The following is a 13,638-nucleotide window of genomic DNA, read 5'->3' as shown; positions in this document are numbered from 1 at the left end:
TTTACTAAAACTTATTTATTTTATTATCTATCTACTTGAATTTACATTTCTACACTTCTGTTTGTCTTAATATCACTTAATTTCTATCAGATTTTATTTCCATGCATACTTTTAACTTTATTTTTCTAGAAATAACTTGGAGAGAAATGCACACAAATTCCAATGTACCTATACTGCCCTGTACCTGTGCAAATGGAAATAAACATCTATTATTTTCTATTCTATTCTATTCTATTCTATTCTATTCTATTCTATTCTATTCTATTCTATTCTATTCCTTGTTAAGTTATTCTCTTCTATTCCTTGCTTAATTATTTTATTCTATTCTTTGCTAACTTATTTTGCTCTATTCACTTGTTTGCAGCTGCAGCCTTTATTATTCCCCACAAAAGGCTACATGCAGGACATGTGGTTGAACTTGGTGTCCCAGATATGTACACCACCACTTCCTTCTTCATATACTTGCATACACAAACTTGTATCCCTGCATTCTGTTTTTGAATGTGGTGGTCAGACTTTTTTTCTACATAGAAACTGTCATGGTTTGGGTTTTTGGTCTCTGTGTTTCTGAGTTTTCTTGTGTTTTTGCCCTCGTGTTTCTTTGTTTTCTGTTCTTATTCTGTGTCACCTGTGTTAGTCTTGTGGAATGTCTGTGTCTCTTGTCTTTAGTCTGTGCTTCTTGTGTTGTTGATTTGGTTCTTGTCATGTGTTTGTCTTCTTGTGATCATTTCTAGTGTTTTGGTGTCTTTTATGTATTTAGTAGCTGTCTTGAGTTTCCCCGTGTTGGTTTGGTTCTCCTTGTGTTTCCCTCCTGGTTGATTGCTCCTCATGTGTTTCACTTGTGTCTTGTTCTGCACCTGTGGTTAATTACCCTGTGTATATAGTCTCTGTGTTCTGTGTGCTTCTTGTGGGTTCATTGTTTGCTGTCTGCTGTCGCCTGTGGCTGTGTCTTTGTGCCTCCTGTGTCTCCCGTGCCCCTAGTGAGTTTCTTTGTGTTTTTTGGTTTTGTTTCTTTTCCCCGAGTTTTTGGTTAAGTTTGATTTTTGAGCATTTTTTAGTTCTGTTAAAATAAAGTTCCTTTTAATCTGCATTTGGGTCCTCCGCCTTTTTGTTTTTTTTTTCCCTCTGGACTTTTCTTGACAGAAACTTAACTAAATTAAAAACAAACTTGGTTCTATCCAGTTCAAACTTCTGACATACACAATTTCCATCTGTACACATGCATCTAGAGAAATTTAGTAAGTTTGTAGGTGTGAATGTGCACTGATGATGAATTGAAGGGGGTATAGTTCGGGAGTGGATGGGTTTTTTCTGTTGCAAAAAAAGGTTATCGCCACATCACAGGGTTTCTTGTAAAGGAAACGGAAAACCACTTTAACAGTTACTTCCCCTAAATTTTAGTTTCTGATCCTACATCTCACACAGTTAACGTTTATGGCCCCAAAAAAAAACCCTCTGAAAAATAAATGCATTCATTTAAGTTGGTGCATGTCCTGTGGTAAACACAACCACACCAACAGAGCCCATCAATAATTAGGGTTAATATGATCTCACTTGAACTTGAGAGGGGACGTGTCGGAGAGCTCTTCACAGGTCTTGCAGGTGTGATAGAGGGCAACACATGCAGCAGTCAGACACATCAAGAGAAGGACAGAGTGGAAAAGTGTGTGTTTGAATTAAGCTACTGATCACATGGAAACGTCCCTCTAACAGTCTGAGTGAGTGTTTAAGCCTAACTTTGTTTCCTGAAGTTTGGGAGTGGGGTTGTTACCTTGGAGGGCAGTTTAACTGATGAGCTGTTCACAGAGGTGGCAGCGGCTGTAGATGGCGATGTCTCTGGCAGAGTTGGAGATGTTGACGATCATGTTCTCGCTCCTGGTCTTCGCCCTCTTCACAATCAGTGGGATGCTCAATGAGGAATCTGCACACTCCAATGGTACAAGTGCAGACACCTACCCATACACACACACACACGCACACACACAAAGGATTGACTTTTTCCATTCTGACTCTTCTTTCTTGGAAAGAATTACAAAAAAGAGCAGGAGCTTAACAAACTAGTCCCACTAAGTGAGTTTAAGGTGATACTGAAGAGCTTGGAGGCAGGCACATTGCAAACTTTGGTTGCTTTGCTTTGCCCTATGTAAATGTTGTTAAGATGCTTTGTTTTATGTTTGTATGTGCAGCTTTTTTTGTCAGTCAGAAACTTTGTAAACTGTGCTGCTACTAGTCTTGGACAGGACACTATTTTTTAGAAATAGTTTTTGAAATGTCAATGAGTTAATTCCTGGTTAAAAAATTGATATTCAGTCATATGGGCAACCAAACTATTAGAAGTTCACTCGTTTATTATGTATTTCTAAATTGTAGGTTTATGTAGTAGTTGTAGTCTTGTATTTGGAGAGGAGCAGAGAAACCTTTTTCATTTTATCCAGGGTTCAGTTAATCACCTGAATCTTGTCGTCTCATACATCTGTACTGGGATCAATCTAGCCTCTGTAAAAGTGTTTGATATTGTTTGGTTTTGGCATTTTATTACAAATCCTTCATAGATGTTAAAGAATGTGACAGTAAAACAATTAGAACACCGTCGCCAGCCTTGGCCTATGGCAGCTTTGTGTTTTCGTTTTTTATTGCTGTCTTAAACAAATAAATTACAGTTAAATTCAACTTTCATTTTGTTTAAGTTAAAGTTTGTAGTTTGTTCATTGCAGTGCTTGATATTTACATTATGTTACAATGAAAGCAAATACTATACAAATAAATCAGACGTTTGGTTTAGCTTACATTGGGTGCACTTATGGATAACAAGAAATGCAATACATTCGGTTTCATGAAAGTTTAAATGAATGGGGATTTTTATGTTCTTAACATACTATGAAAAAATAGACCTACAATTTAAATCCTGACTGATATTAATATGATAGATTTAATTTAAGAAACACCCCTCAGGATAATTCAATAGGACTCTACAGTCTGCCTGTTAGGCAGTTTTAATATCTTTAACTGTAAAATCACTACCTTCAGTCTCCCACAAAACCACTTGAAACTAAACTTAGCACAAAAAATAAAGACATTTTTATTTGTTTAGCATTGGCAGAGAAGATTTAGCAAAATTTTTCATTGGCAAAACCCCCGTACTACCCTCTGCTGCTCATCTGTAAAATGCATGTTCCTTTCAACGTAGTGCTATTTAAAAGAGAAATAATCAGGCTTTCCAGTGGTATAAGAAGCATTACTACAACAAAGAAACTATCTACCCAACACAAGTTTCCTTACTTTTGATGACGCACTTGTATCGAAGACCGTGGCTTGTCCTAAACCTAACATTGATCTCATTGTCACTCTTAGATAATGCTGACTTTCTAGTAGCAGTAATAATTTCTTCCCCCAAAACCATCAGAAAAAATGTGATTTAACATGCCTATAGTATTTCATTTAGTCCATAAAAATTCTGTTGGATATCAGGAACACTTAGAGTAAAGTCTTACGTGTGGTTATTCTGCTGCATAGCTAAAAATTCCCAATGACTGTTAGGTTAAATCAACAAAACCTGAACATCCAGGTCAGTAAGGTTTAGTCTGTAGCTACATAATGCAAAACCAGCTTAAGTGTGTGACTTGTAAGTAATTATTAATTTATGGAAATACAGAACCTGTAGAGAAAAATCTGTTCAACAAAATAGAACATATATTTTGTAATATGGTTTTCCATAATTTAGGAGTACAAGATAAAGTGTGGGGTAAAACTGAAATTAAAATTCATCAGGTTTCCCAAATGGATTTCTCCACCTAATATTATCGTCTACTACCTTAAGATAGAATCGCATAGCCCTGTTTCTGTAAATATACCTTTTTCAAGTAACTCCTTTCAAGTCGCTTTGACCTTCAGAGACAAAGACACCTGGGAGAGAAATAAAAAGAGAGGGAAAGTCAGGCAGGCTGGTAAAAAATTTAATACCAACTGAGGACATATCGATCATGGCTTTTAAGTATTTGAAAAATTAAAAAAAATCATGAAATGTGACCTTAGATAAATTGAAATATTCTTGACTTATAGTTCCACATGACACCTTGCTGGGGCTTTTCATATTCTTCAGGGAATGGAAATTCAATTACTAATATTTTTATCGTCATAAACCATAATGACTGAGTATTTCTTTTTTCCCATCCATCAGAAAAGAAGACAGCAGCTCAGAGCATGGAGCAGATTGTCTGACTCAAGTTGACGTTTGATGAGTAAGAATGGAAAAACCTCAGAAGACAACAGCTACCAGCACCTTCACATTGTGATGTCGACGTGGCAGTCAGTGCTTTGTATTAGGGTGTGAACAGTTACCAGAACAAAGTCTGACTGGTGAACTCCGAACAGGTGTGAGTGTGTGTACTTTGTTACAGGATCCACAGGTATTTGCTTCCTGGGTGAAGCAGGAGGAGTGGCTCAGATGGCACACTTTAAAAAAAATCAATAAACAAACGCCTTCTTTAAACTGTGCAGCATTTCAGTCCTGTTTTCTTCCCTCTTTAAAGACGTGAGTTTATGTAAGGACACAGAAGTCTTTATTTTGATCTTCAGGTCCAAAAATAGCTGCTTTCCTCTTCCACTGGTAAGTCTCAAAATCTACTTTTTGTCAGATCTCCTCAGATTATGTCTCGCAGCTAATTTGCTCGACGAGAAACATGCCACCCCTCGTGGAGGTGTACAGCTCTCAGAGAGGCTTTGTAGAAAAATGTAGGTCAAAAAAAGAAGGTGCACTGAAAGGATAAGAACGAGATCACGTATTCTCCTGTTAGAACAAGATGTTTGTCATTCAGGTAGTCACAGGGTGGAGCTAAGGTGAACAAGCTCATCTTTGACACAATCACATGGGGTCTGAGCTGTTAGGTGTTGAGCATTAAGTGTGAAACCTCACAGTTCAACGTAAACAGAGTTGTGAACATTTGACTGTTGCTCTGTTTCCAAAGATATGACTCCTCATTGACTTATCAGAAATGTTTGAGTGGAGGGTAAACACTGATATCTTGACAGTAAACATTAACAGTTAAAGTTAAATTTGACAGCTGTGGCTTTTGTAAAAAATGGTTTAACCAAGATACTGCATGACATATTCAGATTTCATGTACGGGAGTTATTTGTATTGTTCTCTAAAAAAGTAGTGACACACTTCACTCTGGATGAAGTCATTGAACAAGATATTAAGGCTGACTTCAAAACTGCATTCAATTATATTACTGCAAGTATAGTAAACTGATGTGGAGTTATAAATACAACACACTGAGAGCGAGATGAAATACAGTACAGCCAGTGTATGTAAAAGGGTTATAGGATCCCCTGGTGGAGAATACACTCCACTGCAGCTTCTGCTTTAAATTAACTGCTCATGTGTTCAACCAAGATCAGTGATTTTTGTGGTGTATTTAGAAAGTAATGACCCTATAAGTCAACAGCCTATAAGTCCGTATTTATCAACCAAAATATATTCTATCTATCTATCTATCTATCTATCTATCTATCTATCTATCTATCTATCTATCTATCTATCTATCTATCTATCTATCTATCTACCATGATGATAAAAAATTGTACATATTTGGTCTATGCAAATATAGCCGCAGTGCAATTAATAAAAAAGTGTGGCTCAGCAATAATGAGACAGAAAGTAAAGATCAATATAAAAAATCCTCCCATTTAACATTCTCCACTATACATTTATGAACTAATGCCTACTGTATATGTAGACAAACATGTAGACAAAGTGCAAATGATGTATGTGTAACTATCAGTGACGTGAATTCCACCATAAGGAGCCAGCAGGGTAATAAGTCTCAGTTATCTAACGGTCTCTCTTGCATAACGGCAGCAGACGATTTCATAATATGTCAGTTTCTGTATTATTTTCCATCTCAATGTGACAGTCTTACATAACATAATGACATGCTTGGTGCTTGGTAGGTGTGTAGATGGAACTGCCGTTCACTGGCTTTGAGCTGACCTTCATCATCATAGCCTTCTTCATCTTCTCACTCTTCAGTTTGGCTTCAGTCTTCTGCCAACCACAAGCAGCAAATCCAGGTACACAATCCTCCCTCCTCTGCTCTGGTACACACAAAGACGCTTTCCGATGTCAGCTCCTGATGAGTGTCTGCTCTCTTTCAGAGGAAGATATCCATGAAGAAAAGAAGTCAATGAAGTTGAGCAAAAAGCAGAGAGTGATTCTGAAGCAAGCCTTACAGAGGCCAAATTAAGACAAACATCCTGTTTGATGAAGTGCCTCACAGGATCTTTACATGGACTGTTTAGTTTGTATATACGTTTTGATTAAGTAATGTCAATTTGGCATATAGTGTTAAGCTTATCTAATAAACTCATGAACTCCCATAAAATGAAGTTACACTCTGTTCAGACGTGACCAATTTATACAAGGCAACTTCTGAATAACATTATAAATGAATGAGAATACCTTTGTAATAAGAAAATGTAATAACAAAAATATTGGATAATCCAAACTGGAATTGAAGTTATTAATGTTACACTTGGCCACATATCATATTTAACCTTTTACTTCTACCCCACTACAGAGGTGTGAACTTGGAAAAAGAGACATTAAATGTTTTTCTTCTTACTCTACTAGGTTTATTTTTAATAATTAAGATTTTACCTCAAATTATTTACTAAAGAGGGTTTTTTAAATACAATAGGCTATTTATGTGCGCACTTCCTCAATATCTTTCTATTTAAAGTTGAAAAGCATTGATTTTCAAAATCGTTCTGATTGATAACTTTAAAACATGTATTCAATCTGCATGACCTCCTGATTTCTTTGTGCCACTGTTATTTTGTCTACATAACCACAATGATGGCCATAAGGTTAATGTATTGTGTGAATTGTAATTTCACATTTGGCACTTTATGTTGCTTCTCCTTGTGGCACCTATGTCACATTAATGGAACTAGAATTCACAAAATAAATCTTGAGCTTGATCCTAAAACTGAAAACCAAGAACATAAAGCACATACATTAGGTAAAATTCTATTGGGGTACGAATCGAGATAGAATAAGGCCCAGTTTACACGACAACGTCTGAAAACGCTTCAACGCTGTGAAAACACAGTGAAAAAAGTCTGCGTTTACACAGAAACGCTGATGGACTGAAAATGCGGTAGTAAGCATGCCAGGCCTGTGGGTGGTGCTATAACTGTCTTGCCCAGAAGCCGCTTTTGGGAGATCTCCACAGAAGTAGAGTTGAGCTGGTCATCTGGTGTGTTGGCGAATACTAAGTTAAATGGTGGAGTAAAAGATGCACATTTTGTTGAAAGACAGTCAGCAGATTCAGCAGATTGAGCAGCGCAAGCACAACACGGTAGTTCGCCATGATCGTAACAACGGTACTATTGTACTGGTTTGAGAAAAATCCCACTCCGGAGGCTGTTTTCAAAAGTTTGCATTTTAGGTCGGCTGAAACACCGTTTCCATGTAAACGCAAGGCTGAAACGCAACTAAACTTTTGCGTTTCACCCTAAAACCATTGTCATGTAAACTGCTCCTAAAAGAAGAGTGATTTTTTCATAGACTTCCTCATGAATTTGTTTTACAACCACTGGAGTCGGCCTAAAGAGGTTCATATGAAAAAATTCAGGTTTGATGTCAATCACATTGTTTTGTATAGAGCAAAAATTGCATTCATGAACTGGACAACACAAATAATTTTACCAAAAAGGACAACAATGGAAAACTGGCAAAGCATTAAGAGAGCGCAGACCTCCACTAAGCATATTGCAACACTTTAGTCCTACTTTAATGTTATACTCCCTTTCAGCAGTGTCTGCAACAATTTGGTGTTGGTTGCAGGTTTGAACGATAATTTGTTTCCTGACAGTGTTGAAAATTAAAATGACCCAGTACATATTTCATATTCTGGATCTTTGTATCCAGAATATTTCCAGGATCTGGATCGTACCTTTACATCTGTCAGAAATTATGGTGACCTTGTCTTGTACTGTTTTGCAAAGCAATCAGACCATTTATCATGGAGTTATGATAAATGGATACTTTCTCGAAACCTGAATGTAGAAAGTGTAAAATATTTTTTTTTAAGCTAAAGCCAGTCAGCTGGATTGTTTTCCAAGGTGACAAGATGTCTGATTGCTACTGACTATAACACTTAATATCTGTTGTGGTGAAGTGAATAGAGCTGTGTTAAACATGGATGTAGTCCTTCTGACATCTGCTGGTTCGTGGCTACAAATTTCAACACTGCGTGCCATAAACGCTGAATGAAGCTAACTTTTGATCAACCTAAACAGGCGAGGAGCTGGCGCTGACATCCACCTTTCTGTCAACTTAAGGCGTGGTCACACTGGCCATCCAAACCATGCCATGCTCAAGCACGATTGAGCATTGCATGGTTGAGGATAAAGGATAAATCTTTGAAAAAATCCTGGATCCAGACGGTGATCTGGATCACCTCCAAAATTTAATTCTCCCTTTTCCCATTTCGAACATTTCCTGAAAATTTCATCAAGATCTGTTAGTTAGTTTTTGAGTTGTGTTGTTTACAAGCAGACAAACTCTCCCAAAAACATAACCTCCCTGGCGGAGGTGATAAGGATTAAAAATAAAAACTCAAGTAAAAACTTTCTGGTGATTTTCTCTGTCTATTGTGTACTTGGGTCTCCTGTTGTGTAAACAACAAGTCAGTCCCTAACATGGACGCTGGGTGTGTGTGTGTCCAGAGAAGCCGCTGCGTCTAGGTTGGGATTCAGTGACTTTTGGCCCCTGTCGCCCCATTGGGGTGGTATCCTCGGGGGGTTAGAGACCGCTCCCTGTTGAGTTTGCCCCTCGACCCCTGAGCCCTCCGTCACTCCTTTGCAGTCAACCATCTAGTTGCCGACGCGGAGGGGAGGAGCCGCTCCAAAATAAAGACCAAGTTAATCAACCATCGTGAGATTCTATCTCTTTCTTCACAGAGTGCGATAGAAGAAGAAAAACGCCCGGCTCATTTGTTTTCTGTGATGTGTGCTGATGGTCCGAAGTGTTTGTGTGTATTGGGCTGTCCATTGCTGTTCATGTGCATATGAGTCCAATGGGGTCTCTATTGGGCAGATAAAGGGTCTTAAGAGTCATTAGGCCATGGCTGGCTGCGGCTCTCATTAACACTGACGACCTAACGGCATGACAACAAGAGCCTCTATCGGTCTAACGATGGCCGACCAACTGACCCATCAGATCACAATCAACACTTGCACTCCACACACAGACAGACACACAGACACTGGTCTACACCCTGAAAATCCAGACTTAGCGGCACACAAAATCACAGCTGGTCACTTAGACTACAGTCTTCTCTTTTCATGCACGTGTAACTGCAAGAAAAACTGTACCTAAAGCAGCTCAGGTTTGTTATAATACATTACTGCACCATCCATTACATCTAACCCTACAACGTTTGAACACAACTTTGACAGTGTGAAAGAGTTTTGAAAAAACCCATCCACACAAACATCTCCCTCAGTCACATAAAATCAAAGACTCTTCTGTAGGGACTAGAGCTCCTGCTTTAATGCAGTACATCTGCTGTGTTGGCTCAGGTTAGAGAAACACCTGGACAGGACAATACAAGGCTTTCATTTATTGCCTATCTGTATGTACAGAAGTATTTGCTGAGTCATTACTAAGCGTACCTGTGTATAATGCAGGAGGAGCTTTTGTTTATGACTCACTGTTCCTCTGAACAGGTTTATCAGAGAGGAAGCTCTTTATCTGTGAGACTAGGTCAGGAGATGATGAGAGTGGAGGAAGAAAGCTCAAATTCAGGAGGGGACGACAGGCTGATGCTTCCTCTTGGGTGATCAAGATCACAGCTACAAAGAAGACTCTGACAGTCAAACTCAGATCTGAGTTACACACTGCAGTGCTCAACAGTAGATTCCAGTGTGCTGTTTGGATAATGTGTGAAGAAATACAGGTCCTAGCCACTTGTTGTCATTCACGGCAACTTTTCTCAAGGGTTTTTCAGAAAGTGCAACTGAGAACATGTAGGAAATAAGGGAAATGGAGTGAAATCTTAAAAAAAAAATTGATAAGTCATTAAAAAAATCACCTATGTTCATGCAAACATAATTTGCATGAACATAATTGTAAGTTCTTTTTCATTGTTATTTTTTTGTATTTTTATTCTTTTATTATTTGATTTATTTTAGACTGATGTCATTTTGTTCTCAATACATGTTTTTTGGTATGTTTTTCAACCCATTTTTTTGAACATTAGCTTTAGCATTGTGTCAAAAAAAAAAAATCATCATCATAATAAAAAAACTTTATGCCAGTAAAGTTCATTTTGAATTTAGATTTGAGTGGGGGTGCTGATAAACCTGGTGCTGCACAGCAAAGATCGCAGGTGCACTTTACCAGATGAGTTAAAAAGGTACCCCTTGCAAAAAAAATTTAACTCATTAACCACCAGGACAGCAAGACAGCAAGCTGTGCTCATAGAAAAAAAAGTTTTTTTTGTTTTGGGGTGTAGATGGCTTAGTGGTTGAGGTTGTGCTCCATGGGGTTTGCTCTCGCGCAGGTGGCCCAGGTTCGAATCCAGCCTCTGGCCTCTTTCCTGCATGTCACTCCTCATTCTTGCCCTGTTTCCTGCTTTATCCACTGTCCTCTATTATCTAATTAAAATGCATCCAAGCCCAAAAATAACTTAAAAAAAGAATAAAACATTTTTAGTTACCATTCAACCATATCAACACCTTCCTCTTCCATTTACTTCAAAGTTAGGACTTGTTTAATCTTTATGATTGATCATCTCTGATTTTCGAAGGGACAGACTCTGGGTGTGGTGCTCTTGAGTTTCTGACTCTATCATTTGCAACCTACCCAGTTGAAAACTGAAGGCTATGCAGGAGTGCTTAAATCTGCAGCTCCATTAGTGTTCACTTAAAGCTGGCTCTGAAACCTTAGGACACGAGGTCGCCACATAAACTCCCTCCCCAGGTGACTGGTTGTCGTACAGGTCAAAAACTCTGTCTCTCCAGTGATTCCAGATGAGCTTTGGTCAAAGTAAAAAAAAAAAAACACCTCGTAGAAATGTTTCTCACATCCACATGCTTTGGTGGCATTAAGATATTAATGAGCTGCATTGTGTTCTGGTCCTCTTTTTTCACGAAAAGTTTCTTTTTTATTGGTTATAAGATGTTTAACAGGGTTTTACATCTTGTTTAACACTGACTGACAGCTGCCATGCTAGTGTAGTTTTCTCAGGAATGGTCAGATACGTCTGTACGAGGCGCCAAGAAGAGATTAGACTTCAGGAAGGAAGAAAAAGAATATATTTTTGTCACCCAGCTCCACTCTCTGAATCCCTCATAGTCTCTACTGCACACACTGGCTGCACAGTGGCCGCTCCAGTGATGGAGGTATTTTGGCTTCAAACCCATAAAAGCAGGAGCCATACAGTCCATTCTAAGGTCCCATCTAAAAATACTAATTCAAAAATATATATATACATGATTAGAGTCACGAGCACAGGCACGCAGGCAGCGATTGCCGCAAGTGCGCCTCTCAAAAAACATTCTAAACAAAGAGGGGGTGTTCGAGGGCTGTATTGGGCCAAACTGACTTACCATTAGTCAAAAAGTCCCTAAAGTTGTAGAAGTGCTCTCTGCGTCTCATTTTGCTGACTCTGATGAGATTGCGCCAAGCGGCAACCTCAGATCTAAGAATATGAGACAGTGCTGTTTCTCAAGTGTCCGCTTGAGGCTGGCTCTGGAACTACCAGAGGTCACATACACACCAGGCCAAAAAAAGCTGTTTTCAAAGCAGAAATTAACCTATTTACAGCCTGGTTCAAAAACCGTCTTCTGTGTGAATCGTTAATTTTATATTTACCTACCGGGGGGGATTTTTTGTAACATGGTAGTTCAGAGGATATTAAGATCACAAGCTTACCCAATCAAAGGCACAGCTCAGGTCATGTGACTGACAGGCGCTTTATAGCCCTTGCCACTACCAATGTGGCCTGATAGCTGATGTGCCTTATTTTCCGTTTCAGAAACAGACGGGTGACTTTGGGGAGACTACATCCATGTTTTATACAGTCTATGGATTGAGCTTCATGTAAACAGGTGCTTCACAATGAAGTAGGTGGGCCATGGGCATGTGTGATACCTGCTAAAGTCTGGTTCATATTGCAGCAGTGTGACAGCTGAACATAATCTCCAGCAGAGTAACAGCGCTGCGAGGGGGGGGAACCATGTTTGAGCATGGCATGGTTTGGATGGCCAGTGTGACTGTGCCCTAAGGACGCGGTCACACTGGCAAACAGTGCCGTGCTGAAGCATGCTTCAGCCTTAAAGCACATTTCGAGTGGCCAGTGTGACCCCAACCGTGCCGTGCTTGGGCACGATTCACTTCTCTGCTTTGGCACACTTAAGAGAGGTGGGCTTAGGCAAGGTTTACTTCATGTACGAGCACAAGCAAGCAGACATCCATGACGTATGATCACCGCAAGCACTTCTCTTGACAATCATTTTTAACAAAGCGGGGGTTTGAGAAGGCTGTGTCGGGCCAAAACAACTTACCATAAGTCAAAAAGTTTCTACAGTTGTAGCAGAGTTGTCTGTGTCTCATTGTGTTGTTTTGACTCTGATGAGATTGCGCTTCATGTAAATAGACGCTTCACGATGATGTAGATGGGCCATGCGCATATGTGATACCCGCTTAAGTCTGTTTCATACTGGGGTAGTGTGACTGCTGGCCGTACTCTCCAGTGGGGGAACAGCGCTGCGAGGGGCAATCGTGCTTAAGCACGTCACAGTTTGGATGGCCAGTGTGACTGCGCCCTAAGTTGACAGAGAGATGAATGTCAGCGCCAGCTCCTTGCCTGTTTAGGTTGATCAAAAGTTAGCTTCGTTCAGAATTTATAACACGCAGCATTGAAAATTGTAGCCACAAACCAACAGGTGTATTAGGGACTTCATCCATGTTACACAGCTCCAAACGCAATCAGTCATTTTATCACCTTGGAAAACAATCCAGCTGACTTGCTTTTATCTTCAAAACCCCCTCAAAATCAATAATTTCCACATTCAAGTTTCAAGAAGGTTCCAATTTTTGAGCATTTTGATTCTGTTTGATTATGCTGCCAACACCTTTTCAGATAACTTCACATTTTGAAGAACCTCTGCTTATTCTCCTTTAACCCCAGAAGACCAAATCCCAAATCAGGTGTGCCTCGGGCTTCAAACAATTTATGAATTTTCACAGGATTGAACACAGTTGGAAACATTTGAGCTGATTTAAATTATTAAACTAGACCAAACATTCTGTGATTTTTAGTTTTAACGTTGAAAAAGTGGAGCAAGGTTTATCTAGGCAGTGCAGCCCTGCCAAAGTGCATAGAGCAGGTTGACAAGAAGGTTCCTGTGCGCACGTGTGTGTGTGTGTGTGTGTGTGTGTGTGTGTGTGTGTGTGTGTGTGTGTGTGTGTGTGTGTGTGTGTGTGTGTGCCTCCCTCCCTTGTGTGTGTCTCTCTCTTGTGGGGGGGGTGTTGAGCAGGCTGGGTAATCCCTGTCAAGACGTATAATCCCCAGGAAGAGCAAATATTACAACACGCTCTACTCAGTCACACGAGAAACCTGGTGG

General features: G+C 39.4%; 1 long non-coding RNA gene across 1 annotated transcript; it reads left to right on the top strand.

Annotated features, from left to right (window-relative positions):
- Window positions 1–1,021: 1,021 nt before the first annotated feature.
- On the top strand, window positions 1,022–4,487 carry LOC141805703 (uncharacterized). Its single transcript, XR_012599724.1, has 3 exons — window positions 1,022–1,718; window positions 1,807–1,936; window positions 4,178–4,487. It is a non-coding gene; the product is annotated as an uncharacterized LOC141805703 (long non-coding RNA).
- Window positions 4,488–13,638: the final 9,151 nt, after the last annotated feature.

This window comes from Halichoeres trimaculatus, unplaced genomic scaffold (genome assembly GCF_033239565.1).
Source record: "Halichoeres trimaculatus isolate MK-OKI-2021-1 unplaced genomic scaffold, fHalTri1.1 fHalTri1_scaffold_2, whole genome shotgun sequence".
Lineage (NCBI taxonomy): Eukaryota > Metazoa > Chordata > Actinopteri > Labriformes > Labridae > Halichoeres > Halichoeres trimaculatus.
The sequence above is the reverse complement of the archived record's forward strand: the minus strand, read 5'-3'. Positions and strand labels throughout refer to the sequence as shown.